The following is a 19665-nucleotide window of genomic DNA, read 5'->3' as shown; positions in this document are numbered from 1 at the left end:
ATATGCTCATATTAGTTATATCTTATTTTTGGCACAAATCAGTTTAAATGACGACAACTTGTTCTTAAATCCCAAGATAGATATTGTTTACGTGAAGAAACAATATTTCAATAGATAGCATTCAAATTTGTGTCCCTTCATCAATATTAATTCAATCTGCAAACAAACATTTTACAATACAAACTCTGATAACTGATATGAATATTACCTCTCTCAGAAGCCGTGGTAGTTTAGCGTGTGAGAAGCAAGTCTATAGATTAATTTCTACCGGAAACCAGTTATCTCTCCAATAAGGGACTAGGGTAGCTAAAACAAAAAACTGCGACCATACATCGGTCTTTGCAATAACGTACATTTTAGATTATATTGTTAGCATATTTTATCAGTTGAATGTAATGTTGTTGCTATCTGTTCAAATATTTAACCCATATTTTTCACCTGATTAGCCCCATGTGTTCCATCATGCCCGGACGGATATTTTTTGTTAGAAAACCAAACTGTTAGTGATAATTGTTACTACTACAGTAGTATAACTACAGATTACACGTGGGAAAGTGCACAGGTTAGTATCTAAACATTGTGTAAGTATCATTTATCTTGATTGCTTGATATCTCATGTACATTGATTGAAATGTGGTTATATTCAACCATTCCCTAAGTAACAAGTAACAATTGTACTGACCAGACGTTGACGAATATTTATACATTCCTTCTAAAAAACACGATGTACAGATCTGATAATACTCGCAGTTTTCGACCGCTAGTTTAACGCCACTAACAAGAAATAAAACAACATGTGTTTAGGAATTGAGTATAAAATCATAACCCAGCTAATGAAATGCTAAACTGCCGGTATCAACCAGTTGTAGAACATGGATGCTGTGTATCCCTTACGGACAGGCTTAATCATTGTTGGCATTCATGAAATGCGACTGTTTTTGTAAAACAGCATGGCATAAATAATGTACCATAGGACATTGATATTAGTTGTGCATTTCATAACTGAAGTCTTTTCGGTGATGCTAGACACCAACGTATGTGGTAATATGAATGTTAGACACGTCAATGACCTAATAATACCAACAATAATACTTCATTGTTTATAATGATTTCGAGTTTAAGTCATTTAATTAATGTTTCATTTGTTGTATTATATTATGTGTTATAACTGTAAAAACTGGATATGTGTCTTTTTGCAACATCACAGGCCAATTGTTCCGATACAGACGGAGCCTACCTTTGGAGGCCAGATAGCGCAACAGAAGCTGAAGCTGTCAGAGATAAGTTTGCTATTCGTACGTTATGAGTGTATATAGTTCATTCGTTTTTTATATAACACAAATGCAACTATTCATCTACATTCCACCCATGTTTCTGAGATTTGGCTTCTTTAGATATTATTTAAGGAATGACTGTAATATTTTTTCTGTCTATGAAGAAGTAACATAAAAAAAATTGGTGAACACTGAATAACATGCGTAGCGGGTTATTTAACAGTGTGCACCACATTTGTTATATTGTTTCGAATAGACAGAAAAGTACGGAAGCGTATTAGCGCCACACATTTTTTTTTTTATTTTTCTTCCTATGTTTGCGTTATAACGCAAACCTTTGCGTTATAACGCAAACATTTGCGTTATAACGCAAACCTTTGCGATATAACGCAAACCTTTGCGTTATAACGCAAACCTTTGCGATATAACGCAAACCTTTGCGATATAACGCAAACCTTTGCGATATAACGCAAACCTTTGCGTTATAACGCAAACCTTTGCGATATAACGCAAACCTTTGCGATATAACGCAAACCTTTGCGTTATAACGCAAACCTTTGCGATATAACGCAAACCTTTGCGTTATAACGCAAACCTTTGCGTTACAACGCAAACCTTTGCGATATAACGCAAACCTTTGCGTTATAACGCAAACCTTTGCGTTATAACGCAAACCTTTGCGATATAACGCAAACCTTTGCGATATAACGCAAACATTTGTTTTATCTTATTTCTTATTTAAGATTCAAAGGAAACAGTAGTTATTAATGGAGGAGGCTGGATATAATAAAATTTATCACCTTTGTAGTAATTGCAAAGTAAACTACTTGAATAATTAGATCATATCAATGACTAATAATGAGCATAATAATATAAGAAGATGTGGTATGAGTGCCAATAAGAAAACTCTCCATCTAAGTCACTATTCGTAAAAGTAAACCATCATAGGCCGAATTACGGTCTTCAACACGGAGCATTGGCTCACACTAAACAACAAACTATAAGGTCCCCAAAAACGATTTCCAAGTTACTACTAGTATATATATTACAAAGAAAATTGAGTAAATTGAGGTTATACCTAAGAAAAAAATCAACCCTGCTAATATAGCTATAACCGAATATAAATATACTTCCAAAGTAAGCTCTCGTTTGAGAACTGTGTAAAGTAGGTTACATTCAAACAAGCTACCCTTTGGCAATAAATGTATAGAATGAAGATGTTTCATTAATAAAATTATGTTCTCTCTATTCAAATTGCTACTCAAGCATCTTAAAAATACTTCATTATATTGAAATGAAAATTCAATGACTTTCTATCAAAGAATCTTGATCATATTCTGAGATTTATAAAAAATGTTTCCTTATTAATAATTCATTTTAAAGCAGAAAGACCATTTTGTCTATTTGACTTGGAGGTTTCACAATTGTATGACATTATTTTTTATCTTTCAATTTTAATATGACTATATACTATATCTATTTTCTTGTTAAATTATATACTTTTCTGATGCACAAATCAGTCTTAATTTATGTATAATTGCACTTCAATTATTCCATTATTCCTATGCATATTTATTATAATGATTTGGCCTTGTATGTATGTTTCTTTTTTTATCTACTAGTAAATCACATCCGAAATGAATGACAGACGGACATATATACAAAACTTAATGAATAATTGAAATAAAGATGTTTGCGTTATAACGCAAAGGTTTGCGTTATAACGCAAAGGTTTGCGTTATATCGCAAAGGTTTGCGTTATAACGCAAAGGTTTGCGTTATATCGCAAAGGTTTGCGTTTTAACGCAAAGGTTTGCGTTATAACGCAAAAGGTTTGCGTTATAACGCAAAGGTTTGCGTTATAACGCAAAGGTTTGCGTTATATCGCAAAGGTTTGCGTTATAACGCAAAGGTTTGCGTTATATCGCAAAGGTTTGCGTTTTAACGCAAAGGTTTGCGTTATAACGCAAAGGTTTGCGTTATAACGCAAAAGGTTTGCGTTATAACGCAAAGGTTTGCGTTATAACGCAAAGGTTTGCGTTATATCGCAAAGGTTTGCGTTATAACGCAAAAGGTTTGCGTTATAACGCAAAGGTTTGCGTTATAACGCAAACCTTTGCGTTATAACGCAAAGGTTTGCGTTATATCGCAAAGGTTTGCGTTATAACGCAAAGGTTTGCGTTATAACGCAAACATAGGAAGAAAAATAAAAAAAAAAAAATGTGTGGCGCTAATACGCTTCCGTAGAAAAGATGTTACAGTCATTTCTTATAATTTAATTCTTAATTCCATTTTAAACCGTAGAAAACAACGAAAAAACGTTGATGACATCAAGGTCACATGACTAAATTAAGTCTATGGTCTGATAACAAAATAACGTCAGCCATTCAGAAGACGTGTTACATCTAAAATTAAATTATAATATAATGTCATTTATATTTTCAAATTTGTTAGTTCATAAACATGTAAAAAGACACGTATTAAAAATATTCTTTGCAATGAACGCCATGTAATAACTAAAAAAATAAAATATTAAGATAAGGACCTCAAAAAAGACTGAGAAAAACATGAACTAGTGCCGTTGAATTTCTCTGGGTCTGTTTAATTTCATATAATAGATTTAAAATACACGTTAATATTATTAAGTATTAACGTCGTTTTTACTTTAAAAGTATGATTTTTTGTGGATCGATTCAGTAAGGGACGTCATCGAAAGATCAATGTAGGATAAAACAAATCAAATAGTTTGGGGGTGGGGTGGAGTTGGATGGGTTTTAAGGTTTGGTAAAATTGCTGCAAGTTTTGTTTATGTAAAGTCGATTTTACACATACGATCAGTTCATGCGTTATCCATTTCTAGCTAAGGAGTTAAATTGAAGTTCACTTTAATACGAATTCAATGAAATACTATTATTTACCGGCAAGTGAATAATTTATCCTTAGTGTTTCTTAGCCTACTTTGACGAAATTGACGCATACTGGTTTCCTGAAGCGAATTATTATTTCATTGTAACACATTAATCATGTTAATGGTTTAACAAAAAAATCATACTTTATGTTTTTTTATATATCTTGTAGACAGTGCCCCTTTTATATAATAGTCATTGTTGTAGTATCTGATGTTCTTTTGAAACATATTTCAAATGTCAAACTTGTAGTTCGAGGCCTTTGTATACAATTAACATGATAAAGACATACAGTTTCATTTGATTTTAATAGTATTTGTGTGTTTGCATACGTTATTCAGAGTGACACACTCCTTTGACACGCATAACAATTCAATTCATATTACAGCGCTGACACAAACGTCTGTCTGGACGGGTGCAAATGATCTGAACAACGACAACACTTTTGAATTTGTCACAGACGGTGGTCTATTTTCTTTCCTTGCTGAACCATTTGGAATAGGTAATTTCAACCTTTTAAGATAATCAAGTATGCGTATTATAAACAGTGTTTTTCTTATTCTAAGCATAGATCACTTTAGCCGTATTTGGCACAACTTTTTTGGAAATTTGGATTCTCAATGCTCTTCAACTTTGTACTTGTTTGGCTTTATAAATATTTTGATATGATCGACACTGATAAGTCTTATGTAAATTAAACGCGCGTCTGGCGTACGAAATTAAAATCCTTGTACATTTGACTACTATTAACACCACTGTGTCGATGACACTGCTGGTGGACGTTGCGTCACCGAGGGTATCACCAGCTCAGTAGTCAACACTTCATTGTAGACATGAATATCAATAATCATGATAATGTGGTTATATTTATAAATTTCCTGTTAACAACACATTGAATTTTTCGAAAAACTAAGGATTTTCTTATCCCAGACATAGAGTACCTTAGCCATATTTGGCAGAACTTTTTGGAATTTTGGATCCTTATTTGGCTTTATAAATATTTTGATATGAGCGTCACTAATGAGTCTTATGTTGACGAAACGCCCGTCTGAAATACTAAATTATTATCCTGGTAACTTTGATAACTATTTTCCTCATTATAGTAACGTTTTAGTGTTATAGTATTGGTCATTAAGGAATGCTTAAATATAATTTTTTAAAAGTCTGATTTCAAAGTAAAACAAACTGAGTATAAAAAAGAATTGAGACAAAGATCAATTAGACAGTAATCCAACAGCTCACAAACACAATAGAAATAACTAGGTTTTATGTTGTAAGCAACACTCAACAGCGTGTTAACGTGTACTACAAAAATTATATGAATTAAAAGTCATTAACAACAAATGATTTTGTATTAGTAAACAGTATCAACAGGATGTAAAAGAGGGACGAAATATATCAGAGGGACAGTCAAATTCATGTAAGATGATGATTTCGCATGTCTGTTCATACCAGGGATACCTATATCATTTTTTAAATGTCAAAAACAAAATCAATATTTGTATCAATAAAAAAACAGGTTCAACCCATCATTTGTTTTCTTAAAAATGTCCTGTTCCAAGTCAGGAAAATGGCCATTGTTGTATTATAGTTCGTTTTTGTGTGTGTTACATTTTAGTGTTGTGTTTCTGCGGTGCCGTAGTCATCTAATATATTTGTTGTGTTTTCCTCAGTTTAAGTTTGTAACCCGGATTTCTTTATTTTTTTTTCTCAATCGATTTATGAATTTCGAACAGCAAAAAATTTGACGTCCTTTATGTAGCAGTGTTTTCCTCAGAATAAAATTGTGCAGGAATTGTATCTAATAGACGCTATTTATAAACAACATCGGCGTACAATAGTTTCTTCTGATTTTTCAATCTGATATTTTGAACATAATTTATAATTCTTTGTAAAATTGATAATTTGCCTATATCGTTTTTCAGTTGAAACTGCACCACAAGCTTTATGTGTCTCTTTTAAAGATTTCCCCATCTGGACATGGGTACAAACAGATTGTGATGATAGCCGTCCGTTTGTTTGCGAAGTACCTACGGTTAGTTTGACATATGCTTCATTTATCTTTTTGGAATCATTTTTTTAATATTAAATATATTTTTGTATATATCAATAATATGAACAACAAGTAGATGCATGCATAGATTTCTCAATCATATCGTTAATTAAGTCTTGCTTTTTGAATAATAAATGTTTTTTTTAAATTAAGTAAAGCATATTGTAATGAATGATGATATCTGACTGTTATCTATTTCTGAAGGGTTTGTTATCTATAACAAAGTATATCAAAGAGTACCATTAGTTGAGAGGGTAAATTTACGATACTTTGAATATTTATCACAGATAGAAGAGTCATTTGTCTGTTCTTAAATATAAGAAGAAGTGGTATGAGTGCCAGTGAAACAACTCTCTATCCAAGTCATAATTTGTAAAAGTAAACCTAAATAAAGGTTTTCGTTTTTAAAAGGTCGAAGACAAACTTAACTTTATATTAAAAAAAACTTTAGAAAATAACTCAATAAATCAATGAATAGAACTGGGAAGTACGAACCAACGCCTAAAACCAGTGATAATATTAGGTGATTCGGAAGTGTATGCAGACTGTATTCAACATGCAAAACTCGTCATGACACTGAAAACCATAGATGATATCAGGGGCTTCTGAAGGGTAAGCAGACTGTTAAACATGTGACGCCACTGACAATCAGGGATGATATAAGACGCTCCTGAAATGAAATAATACTCTGTTCAACATGTGACAACCGTCCTGACACTGAAAACCAGGGATGATGTGACAGAGTATATTTTTATGTATTTCATTTATTTGTATTTTACATTTTATTATATGCCAGATATTAGACTTGATTACTTCACTTTAATTATTTGATCTTTTGATTTATCTCTTCACACTTTAAAATGTATAAAAGTTCTAGTCAGTCATACTTCATTGGGCATAGTTGTAATTGTATCTACCTGTTTAACTCATTAGTAAATTAATTGTCACACCTTGTTTACCTTTATGGTCAGTTCTTATTGGTCATTCTGGACACACCTCAGATTTTGGAAAAGAAGTAATGGTGGTTAACTATTGAAAATTGGAGACAAACATATTTAATATATACTTCTTATTTAAACCGTATATAGTGATGAAACTTATATAGAAACATTATATTTAGTGTTCGTGATTACTCACTGAAGTTTCCATACTTTGGAACAACTGTAGTTATTGGAAATTACATTCTTTATATCTGAACATATAGATTATGATGTCCCTGTAACATACTGGTTGTACTGTAGATGTTAGATATATAACCTGGTTCCACAGATTGGGTTATTTATTTATTTCCTATGTTTACTTAATAAAGTGATGTCAAAGAACCCTAGACTTGTCGTTTATGGAACCCCGTAAAACACGACTATCACAATGATATAAGATGATCCTAAAAAGTAAGCAGACCATGTTTAACATGTGACACCCGTCATGACACTGGCAGCCAGGGTTAATATTAGACGCTAATGAAGAGAAGGCAGATCCTGCGCAACATGTGGCACCCGTCATTACACTGAAAACCAGGGGTGATATAAGATGCTATTGAAGAGTAAGCAGATCCTGTTCAACATGTGACACCCGCCATGACACTGAAAACCAGGGGTGATATTAGACGCTCCTGAAGAGTAAGCAGACTTTGTTTAACATGTGACACCCGCCAAGAAACTGGCAATCAAGGATGATATAAGACGCTCCTGAAGTGTAATACGATTCTGTTCAACGATGAGATACTTGTCATGACACTGAAAACTAGGGATAATATTAGACACGAATGAAAAGTAAGCAGAACCTGTTCAACTTGCGACACCCGTCATGATACTGACAATCAGGGATGATATTAGACGCCCCTGAAGAGTAAGTAAATCCTGGTCAACGTGTGACACCCGTCATGTTCCATAACCTTGATTAAGGTATTGTAGTACCATGTATCAAAGTTCATTTTAATTAGGAACTTTCCATTTCCGTTTTTCTCGGCGCTCGGTAATTTTCGTTATTTTACTTTTGACCCATTATCGTTGTAATATTTAAGTTAAATCTTCTTCTTCTTCTTCTTCTTCTTCTTCTTCTTCTTCTTCTTCTTCTTCTTTTTCTTCTTCTTCTTCTTCTTCTTCTTCTTCTTCTTCTTCTTCTTCTTCTTCTTCTTCTTCTCATAGAATGGTAGACTAATATGTCTAGGTGAGCCATCAATCTTTTGTTTGTGCATTGGGGTCTATTAAGGGGTATTTTGGGGGTTAGAAAGGAGAGAGGGGTTAACTATAGAACCCTATGGGATTTTATTTTCTAAAATTTTCAAATGAATATAACTGGAAAACTGTAAGTGATAAATACATGCAAACTTCAGAAATGATTAAAGGACAATGAACCAAATCACATGAAATATAGGGGGAGTCCCTGGGGGGGTAATCCCCACCCCCTTCAATTTGAGAATATGCTTTTATCTTGTAAACGGTGCAGATCCTCACCCCTAAACCATATATATTCTTGGATGGGACGATAAAACAAATCAAATCAAATTAAAGGGAAGTCTCCAGGGGTCATCCCCACCCCGTTCAATTTGAGAATGTGCTATTATCATGTAAACAGTCTAGATCCCCACCCCTTAACCATATATGTTCTTGTAGGGAACAATAAAACAAATGAAATGAAATAAAAGGGAAGTCCCTAGGGGGTCACCCCACCCTCTCTTGTTTGAAAACTTATAAACCGTCAACATCCCTACCCCATAACCATATATATTCTTGTGGGGGACAATAAAACAAATGAAATGAAATAAAAGGGAAGTCCCTAAGGGTCATCCCACCACCCTCTTGTTTGAAAACTTGTAAACGGTCAACATCACCACCCCGAAACCATATATATTCTTGTATGGAACAATAAAACAAATCAAATGAAATGTAGGTAAAGTCCCTGGGGGTTACCACCACCCCTCCTGTTTAAATACTGGAGATCCCCACCCCTAAGCCATATATGTTCTTGTATGGGACAAAAAATCAAATCAAATGAATATGGGACAATATGAATGATGGGTTATGGGAGCTTTGTTTGGGAGACTTTGTAACAGCATCCTGTTACAATTACTTCTTGTTATACATAAAATTGATAAAGTAAACTACCAATTAAAATGTGTTTTTATTAAGTCATTTGTGTAAGTCTAAACATTATCATGTTCTCTATTACAGACCTGTCCAGTATCAGTTTGGCCATAGTCATACTAAAACCAACAGACGGATATTTCTGATGCAGAATGAAATAAAATAATTGATTGAAATTATTTTGATTATTGTCTAATTTGTTCAGCCATTATAAAGATATATTCCAGTCATTTATTTACTCGCCACGTTAATGTTTGATGGTGAATATAATAGGATTAAATCCAGCTATGAACATTTTGATAAGCTTTTACAAGGTGAGATCAATCAGGCGCTCTGATAATATTTTATTTTTATTTTGAACAGGAAAATATCAGTTATATACACAAACCGGTAAAACTGAAACATTTTGATGGACTTACTATCGCATTTTGTTGGCAAAACTTTTTGAAATTTTGGGTCCTCAATGCTCTTCAACTTTGTACTCGTTTGGCTTCATAACGATTTTGATCTGAGCGTCACTAATGAGTCTTATGTAGACGAAACGCGCGTCTGACGTATTAAATTATAATCTTGGTACCTTTGATAACTATTTACACCACTTGGTCGCTGCCACTACTGGTGATCGTTTCGTCTCCGAGGTTATCACCATCTCTGTAGTCAGCACTTCGAAAATTAGGATTTCCTTATCCAGGGAAAATATTAAGTTAGTCGTATTTGGCACAACTTTTTGGAATTTTGGGTCCCCAATACTCTTTAACACTTTTAAAGATATATATAAAAGAGCAAGTGCAAAATGTGTGCTTTATTGTAATGAAGATTTGTTACATTTGGTCTGATACAATCTTATGACATATTATAGGAGTGAGTGCCACCTGGAATATCCAATTATAATGTTTATTGATTGTAACTTCAACTTGGTTCATTATAAAGCCGTATGACCTTAACAAAAGGATGAGTAACATATGATCTTTAAAACTGACAACCAGAAGTGACCTTGAAAAAACTGGAAGTAACATTTTTGCACTTTGTTCATAAAAGAGTACTCGGACTCCATATATTTGTTTTTAATTTAAATACACTAACTTATCGCTTGCCACATGTGGAGCTGGATCTGCTTACCCTTCCGGAGCACCTGAGATCATCCCTAGTTTTGGGTGGGGTTCGTGTTGTTTATTCTTTAGTTTTCTATGTTGTGTCATATGTACTATTGTTTGTCTTTTTATTTTTAGCAATGGCGTTGTCAGTTTATTTTAGATTTATGAGTTTGACTGTCCCTTTAGTATCTTTCGTCCCTCTTTTAAAACTAAAAAGTGACTTTCGATAAACCAGAAGTGGCCAATTATCACCTTGTTTACTGGCAAGAGTATATAGAAACTATTTTTTTTTAAATCAGTGTTAAAGAAGCTATCGTAAGAGTCTGGAAGTGAATTTACTTCACCGAAAGTAGTATATTATCTTCCTTATTTCACTCAAAAGTATATTGAATCAACTTAATCATCGCATGAGTATAAAGAAACTTATGATTTGATGCGTTTTCAACTGTGAGTAAACAATTATAACTAGCTTCTTTTAAACAACTTTGAAAATTGATGTGGAAAGACCTTCAAGTGTTCTCTGAACAATTGGTGTTTAATTTTCATTTACCTTTGTATATTATTTTATATGGCGGCTTTTTGTTCAATGTTATAATGATAGTTCTAGTCCTGTGATGATGGACGTCATACTAAATTCGGATATCTAAATGAACTAACTTTAAAAATCATCCAAGACTATCAAAGGCCAGAGGCTGCTGACTTGGGCCAGGCATAAAAATTGGGTCGAGGTTAAACTTTTTTTTTTATATATTACCCTCTCCCTACATTATATGTTAATCAGGTCTTAGACAGGGTAAGAGTTTATATCCCATGAGCCGACTGTTTCTTACCACAATGAAAATCGCATGTTTAAAGTGGTAGGCATTGGGTTAAGGGGATAACTCTTTAAATCAGAGATGGTTTGTAAAAGTAAAGTTTCATTAATGTATTTTTAGCATTTGCTTGAAACAAATTGAAAGTATTTTATGTAACATAGAAGATTAGTTTATAGTGATGAAAATGGTTGACACAAACATACTGATGATTTTGAGAGTTATTTCCATTCAAGTAGGTCTACCTCCTTAAAGGCGGAAATGTTATGCATGATAAAGATGCATAAGTTTATGATCATGCTGGGGCCTTTTACAGCACACTTTATTAGTAGGCTCTACTGTTATGGATTTTGCTCCTCGTTGAATGCCGTACGGTTACCTATAATTGATGACATTTATAGGTTATTTGATTTCTGGTGGAGAATTATCTCATTAGCAATCATTCCACATCGTATTTCTATTTTGAACGTATGTTTATTACAATCGTTTCATAAGTAAAACTCCGTTACAACCGTATATTACAAGTTCTGTTCGTTTATATCCGTAGATATGGGTATTTTTTGCTTCTGCTGTTCAGTGGCCGCCATCATTTTTGATTATTCTGTCTCTTTTGGTTTTGCATACGCTACTTTACAAGGAAATTTAAGCATTTTTGAACACCCTGAAGTAATCTAGGACACCTAGAGGCAAAACCCTTTGACAAAACAACAAGTTTTATTCATTTATGTTAATCGCATTCAAATTATGCTTAATTTGAGAATTTGAGAACATTTGTTCTATATGTAATTGGTAAGTATCACTGAAGCTTTGTCACGCTGTTCATTTATTTTTATTTTTTTTTGGGGGGGGGGGGGAAGTTGTATTATTTCTTTTTATCTGGGAATCACATGATTTTGCAATGACACACAGATCTGTGAAAAAAAAACAAAAATAGATTTAAGGGGGCTCGCGGGTGTAAATCAAATTTTTCATTTAATATAGGATTTCTCAATATTTTTCTATAAATGAATTTTATCTTACTTAATACAAAATTTGGGTCATAGTTACGCTCACAATCTGCCTTCGAAAGAAACATATTTTTTTGTTAATGTCCTTTTTCTGTTGAAGTAATAGGAGAAAAAGCAGTAATATCAAAATAAAAAAAGAACTAAATTACAGAAATCGCTTAAATTTTAAAATTATTTAGTTTATGTACAGCTTATTCGAAAACAGCAATGAAAAATATAGGTCACTGATGAGTTAAAAAAAAGATATTCCAATTTTAATGCCAAAAAATGTCATTGTTGCACCAAAGGGAGATAATTTGGAGCTTTTTCAATGTATTAACATTTTAAAAGTCACCTGGGGCCAATACGAATTGATTTCTTGGAATGATTTTTGTACCATATGATAACGTAACAGCTAATAAAGGTAATTAATAAAATTTGTAATGAAAAACAAATGTTTTATTTGTTTCTGAAAATCTTATAACCGCGAGCCTCCTTATCAACAGACACAAATCTGAATTAATGTTGAAATACAGAATATCATGTAGGTTCTTTAATATGTTAAAATGTTCATATCTACACAGTGGTGGACTCAGAGAGGAAATAATTGAACTTTACTCCCCCTCCTCCAAATCTTTTTAGATGGACTAATATATCTTTGATATGTTGTCTCATGCATTTTATTGTCAAACGGTTCCTTATTTTGTGGATTAATTTGTTCTATATTGAAAAACCTATTTTAAATCTGCAAATATCAAACAAACATGATTATATCACAAGGAACAATAAACGATGGAGAGATAACTCCCCCTCCTCCAATATTTTAGATGGACCAATATATCTTTGATATGTTGTCTCATGCATTTCATTGTCAAACGGTTCCTTATTTTGTGGATTAATTTGTTCTATATTGAAAAACCTATTTTAAATTTGCAAATATCAAACATACATGATTATATCACAAAGAACAATAAACGATGGAGAGATAACTCCCCCTCCTTCAAATATTTTTAGATGGACCAATATATCTTTGATATGTTGTCTCATGCATTTTATTGTCAAACGGTTCCTTATTTTGTGCATTAATTTGTTTTATATTGAAAAACCTATTTTAAAACTGCCAATATCAAACATACATGATTATATCACAAAGAACAATAAACGATGGAGAGATAACATGCTGTTCCAAATTTGGTATTATATATTTTGTTACTAGTATCTCATTCAGTTGTTAACATACCTATGAAGGGTGTTTATGTCTCATCCTATCATAAACTCAAGTTTTTCTGTTTAAATTATTTTACACTAGTCATTTTTTGGGGACCCTTTAAAGCTTGTTGTTTGGTATAAGCCTAGGCTTCGTGAAGAAGTCCGTACTTCGAAAAACAATGGATTACTTTTACACATTGTGACTTAAGATGGAGAGCCGTTACTTGTCTCATTGACACCCATACCACATCTTCTTATATCTGATCATTCTGAATCCTATATTTACTCTTTATACTTCTAACTGTAGCTGGCAGAGACGCAGTAAGCAACTGATTCGAATGTATAATGTTGCTTTGAATAGAACCCATGGCTTCTAGAAAACATAACTAAAACACCTCACACACTTGTAAGTTTTAGATTTGTATCGGTAGTCTCGTGATCAGTGTTTGCCTCACATAATGACGAGCTGTGCATTTCTAAAAGAACGAAGAAGCTCTTATCGTGGGACCCCATATACAAATCCATAACATATAAATGTGACAGGTGTTTTGATTATGATTCAAAAGAGGGGCGAAATATAAAAGAGGGTCATTCAAACTATGAAGATTAAAAATAAACTGACATCGTCATGGGTACAAAAGAAAAAGAAAAACAATAGCACACAAACCACAATAAAGAAAAATAAAGACTAAGCAACACGAACCCACAAATAAAAATGGGGGGGATCTCAGGTGCTTTGGAAGGGTAAGTAGATCTACTCCACATGTGGCAAGTGATAAGTTAGATTATCTAAATTAAAAAAAATATATGGATTCCGAGTACTTTTTCATGACCAAAGTGACACCCGTCGTATTGCTCATGTTACAAACCCGATTAAACAAACCATAGTGTAACGTGTCTGGGGTCCGTACCCGAGTTAATTCTCTTAGATCTGAGACTTTTGTTTGTATTTCGTTTGTTTATAATTTCTCTCGAACTCTCTCTCTGCTCATTAAAGGTCCTCCGTCTCAATGATTCTTTAGCCTTACTGGCTTACTGACTCTATAGGTCAATTAAATAGGAAGATCTACTTGATCACTAGCTCTGTAGCTCCTAACTCAACAGACTCACTAGCGCTGTAGCTCAACTAGCTCACAATATTGTCACTCTTTCCGCTATATCTCAATCAACAAAGCTCTCTAGCTCTTCCGTTTTTCTCGATGCAGATCACTTATAGCTTAAGGTAATTCTTCTACTAAGTTTCAGTTATTGGAAAGACTTGAGCAGTGAATCCAATCTTTCGAACAATAAGCAGGTATTTATCCTATCACTTATGCGTGTGATCTGATCGTAATACCGACCCTGGCTGACTGCTGACGGCTGTTTACATGCTGGATGATTGGGATATACCACTATTGGACAATACTAGTATCCTAAGCGACATCTCACGAGAAGTCACGAGACCTTTAGATTCAAATCATATTTCGAGCTGCAGTCATCGAGGACAGACGGGCCTCTGTCCTCCCTTTAAAGATATTTTCCCGGGCTCGTTCAGAACGTGCTTTATTTTATATACGAAAGATATCCGAGTTTTCATTTATCGGTTCAATGTAAGTATATTTTATTTTACTTATATGGTTAATATAATTTTAGGCAGATGGTGTCGTCTGCATTTCATTTATTTAATTCTGTTATGGGAACGGATGGTGTCGTCCGTCGAAATTTTTTAAAGGACGGTGGTCCTATTTAGCAGATGGTCTGCATTTCTATTTATTTTATTCTGCTATGGGAACGGATGGTGTCGTCCGTCGGAATTTTTTAAAGGACGGTGGTCCTATTTAGCAGATGGTCTGCATTTTCATTTATTTTATTTTGTTATGGGAACGGATGGTGTCGTCCGCCGGATTTTTTTAAGGACGGTGGTCCTATTCATTTGAACGGACATTTGTTGTCTTGTTATTTAGGATGGTGCTCATCCTTTCTTATTTGAGAACAGACATGTGTTGTCTTTGGGATATATGATGCTGGTCCTATAGACTAATTTTATGATGTTGGTCTCTCACTTAAGAGAGCGAACTCAATTTGTCGTGTTTAATTTAAGGATTACCATCCAATTTACATTTATTGTTTTTGACAATGTCGTCATTTTCCTCGAAACACGGTGTAATTTGGTTACATTTAATGGGCTGATTGACTTTGTTTTGTTGAAAACAGAATTTTTTACTGAGATGAGGTACGTGTTTCTCCGGTTTCCCGCCTTTTGCTTCGTCCGTGCGTTTAAAGTTGGATCTTTATTTATTCCCTATTTAGTCAGTTTGAATTATGATTTTATTATGTGATTTGAAGATATAACATTTGATATGCTATTATTATATGATGTGTACGATTTGAGAAGTTTTCCTATTTAGCATATTTTAGTCACAATGAATAAACATGTTTCGTCAGTTGATTGACCCAGATAGGTCAGTATTGATTTTATTGCATTGATTGAACAGGTGAACTTTCTGTGAAATATTTAAAGTGTAAAAGGTAATTACGCAAGTTTGTTGTTAAATTTAAGGTGCGCTCGATAGCTAATGATGTTCATGAATGGGTTTTATTTTTGTTTAGCGGGTTTTAGATAGAAGAATAACTACCACATAGTTTTAATTATTATAAAGCGAATTCAGCCAATCGTCTGTGGGCTCCATACAGAACATGATGTTATTTCATTTTTTTTTTAAGTAATTATAATCAATTTTGATAATAGGTGCTACCGGTATAATTTGACAGGTGTCACGTGACGGGTGGTATTGAAATGATTGAATTGGTTGACGGCACTTTCCATAGTGATATATAAGTATTATGTTTGTGGTGTGGGTTTATCTTTTAATCTGAGTTGACATTTTGTCATATTTAGCTGTTTCTTTTTTATGTATATATATTCGTTTTTATGGAATATATTATATTTTGTAGATGGCTGAGCCACACTTGATATTAAAGCCTAGACATACACTAGTCGGGAAAGGTCTATTGCCTATGATCTTGGATTTCAAATCCACGGATGATGACGTTCTGGTAGAAAACATGGCACGTCTTAAACAAGATCATCCGTTGAACAACTATTGTCGCGAAGGACGCGAGTTTATTTTATTAACTGACATTCTGTGAACAATATTTTTCTTTATGGACTATTAATAATTCAATTCAGTTTAACTTTACATTTAATATCGGAAATTTGTGATACTTATTTTAGCAAGTTTTTGAATACACAGAAATTATCTCCCTTGAAAACGTGGGCCGAACAAAAACAATTAGAACTTTAAATCAGTATTAATGTGGACTGTCTTCTTGTAACATCTATATTATTAATAGAACATTAATCAGAAACTAATAGTTTATTCTTTCGCCACAACTATTCTCTTGATGAGCTGTCAATAGAGTTTAAGAAATTAACGGCAGAATCTTTGAAGGATGTTCTGATGCTAGCCGGGAAAGACGTAAATTTAGAGAACGGTTTACAACTCATGCACCAAGCCATTCTTTATGCCAATTTGATTGGCGGCCCAAAGGGTTCATCTTAAACTACTCTTGATCAAGGTAAGGTATTTTTAAACCTGATAAATATATCATATATAATGTAGGTCGGAGTGTGACATGGGTGCAATTTTTCTCATTCGTTTTGGACAAGAATATATATATATAAATGTCAATAACTTATAAAAATAAAGGCATAAAGGGGAGATGTGCATGTAATAAGACCTGCAATCGATTGGACGAAAAAACGTCAGAAGTTATCTGTCTAGTACGTTCTGTGTACTTCTTAATCTATCATAACCAAATTGTGTGTTCGATTTCGAACTTGTAGAAAGATGTTTACTGGGGAAACTACATTGTAGTGCACTTGCAATTTTCAGTGTATGCCAATTTATTTTTAAAAGGTTGCCAGATAATCAATATTTTGAATAGTAAATTCTCATCAGTGTTGCTTGAATTGAAAATTGGGGAAAATGTCATGCTCACAATAATAATCTTTTTATGTCAATGAAGTACACTTAGCCGAAATGAATATTTTTAGGTAATAATTGTAAGATTATTAGCTTTTGGTGTTTAATATTGGTATATTAGTTATCTTAGTTAGTGAATGTGAAAAATTGATATAGATCTTTCAGGTGCATCGACATCTGCTGCATCTGCTGCATCTACTACTAGACCTGCTACACCAATGGCTGGTGACCAGGGGCCACAAATTCAAAATACCCCGGGTAGTATTTCTACATCCACTAAAACTAGTTCTGATCTTGAGGGAAGACTTCGGAAAATGGAAAACAGTTTTGACAATTTAAGAAATCAGCAAATTTCGGATAAAGTTACAGAACCATTAAAAAGTGTTAGAGCTTTGGCCGGGAGGTCAAATTTGACGCCACCAAGCGTTTTTATAGCTGCATTATGGGTTTTGGTTGAGTGTGCTAATAAAGCAAGTCACCCAGAGGCTGATTTCTTTAGTAAGGCCTTGCAGGCTTGTAGACAATTTGAAAATCATGATGACATTTCTAATTTGTGTGTAAAATTGCTTGGGTCTTCAGAAGATAAAAAGATTTCAGCTACTAATGCTGAATGGCAAAGGAATGCTAGGAAAAATGAGAAAACTAATGAGAAGGTTGATAGCAAGGGTTGTAACCAAATGCCTATTCAAAGTGTGTCGGGTCCGTCAGCTTTTCCATATCCTGGCCCAGCGTTCCCTTATAATCTGTTCCCTGTAGGTTATGGTAATCCTGTAGGTTATGGTAATGGTTTCCCGGTAAATGGTCCCGCTGCTTCACCTTTCGGTGATTCAAGTATGTTGCGAAACCCAGGTTTTCGCCTTAGATTCAAAAGGAGAACTAGGGGCGTTTGTTTCTTCTGTAAGGAGAATGGTCATCACGTGAACTCGTTGTCCGAAGTTAAACAAGGAGTAGTTTTGTTTTCTGACATTCATTCCATGGGAATCTAATCCTTAGTGGCTTATTGTTAGTCACGCGGAATGGAGGTCGGGGAATTTTTTCTCTGTAATTTTTTCATTTTAGGATTATAGTCCAAAGAGAATGAAATTTGATTTATCTGAATGGGAAATGAAGTCATTATTTGACCCTAGCAGTATTGATTTTAAAGAAAACGAAGAAGTTTGGGTGGATTACAGAGGAAGAGTTCTCCTACCTCCATTTTCCGTTCCCCGCGCAGAAGAAGTAGCAGAAAATAGTATTTTTGGTGTAGAAAATCTACCTTTTAGACAGCCAGAATCCTTTATCACAGGAAATCTGCACAAACATTTAGAAGATTGTCGGGAACTAAATCCTTCTGCAGAAGTTTTAGAATGGTTAGAAAATGGGGTTACTATTAAAATTATTTCAGGCATTTCAAAGGCAATTTTAAAGGGAAAATGTATGACTCGGCTACGCCACCTTGTATGTATTTTGACAATGCACTTAACTGTAAGAACCATGTTGAATTTATTAAATGCACTCTTTTAGATCGTGTCAGAAATGGATCTATATGTATGGGGTAGAGTTGGTTGTTGTGACCCCCTCATTTGGTAATGCCTCTTACTGAAGAGGTAACCAAACCTAGGCTCTGTCATGATGAGCGTTTTTTGAACCTGTGGGTCATAGATAAGTCTTTTGTATTAGCCAAAACAGTTATGATAGATACTCTAGGATAAACAATTTTGTAGACAACTCTGTAGTTTTCCTTTTTAAGGAAATTGCTCGTTCACCTCAAACAGCTGAGAGAGCATTTGACGAAGTGGGTGACACAACCAAATTGCTGTCAGCATTTCTCTAACTTCTCATTTTTCAAGAGTGTGTTATTTGTATTAAAATAGTTTTCAGTGTATTGTATTTAACGTTTGCTGAATATTTGTATATATATGAATAAATTTGAATTTGTTAATTTTGTATTTATTTACTTACTGATAATAATAAATGTGGATTAATCGGCAATGAGACAATTATCAGACAATACGGCATATAATGATTACCAGATTAGGCGTTACAGTTTACGAAGGAAACGACTATAAATATCATGGTTTTGTCTTTCACATATATTAAAGAATTAGTTTTGGTTAGTTTTTGGGTTTTGTTTTTTGTGAGTTTTGGGATTAATAGTTCAAAAGGTATGATGGACGGATAGGGATTTGCTCCAATGGTAACAATCTTGAGAGTATGGATATGCGAACTGAAATTTCACGCTCCAATACTAAAAGCATCTAGTTACTTGGAGTGTGGTGTCACTTAGGATAGCCTTATATC

General features: G+C 33.7%; 1 long non-coding RNA gene across 1 annotated transcript; it reads left to right on the top strand.

The window, feature by feature from the left end:
- Nucleotides 1-1198: 1198 nt before the first annotated feature.
- Nucleotides 1199-6215, top strand: LOC143055321 (uncharacterized). The gene is made up of 3 exons (XR_012971986.1): nucleotides 1199-1295; nucleotides 4569-4682; nucleotides 6106-6215. It is a non-coding gene; the product is annotated as an uncharacterized LOC143055321 (long non-coding RNA).
- Nucleotides 6216-19665: the final 13450 nt, after the last annotated feature.

Source organism: Mytilus galloprovincialis, chromosome 12, assembly GCF_965363235.1.
Source record: "Mytilus galloprovincialis chromosome 12, xbMytGall1.hap1.1, whole genome shotgun sequence".
NCBI classification, from domain to species: Eukaryota; Metazoa; Mollusca; class Bivalvia; order Mytilida; family Mytilidae; genus Mytilus; species Mytilus galloprovincialis.
Note: the sequence above shows the minus strand (reverse complement) of the source record. Positions and strands in the feature narration are given on the sequence as shown.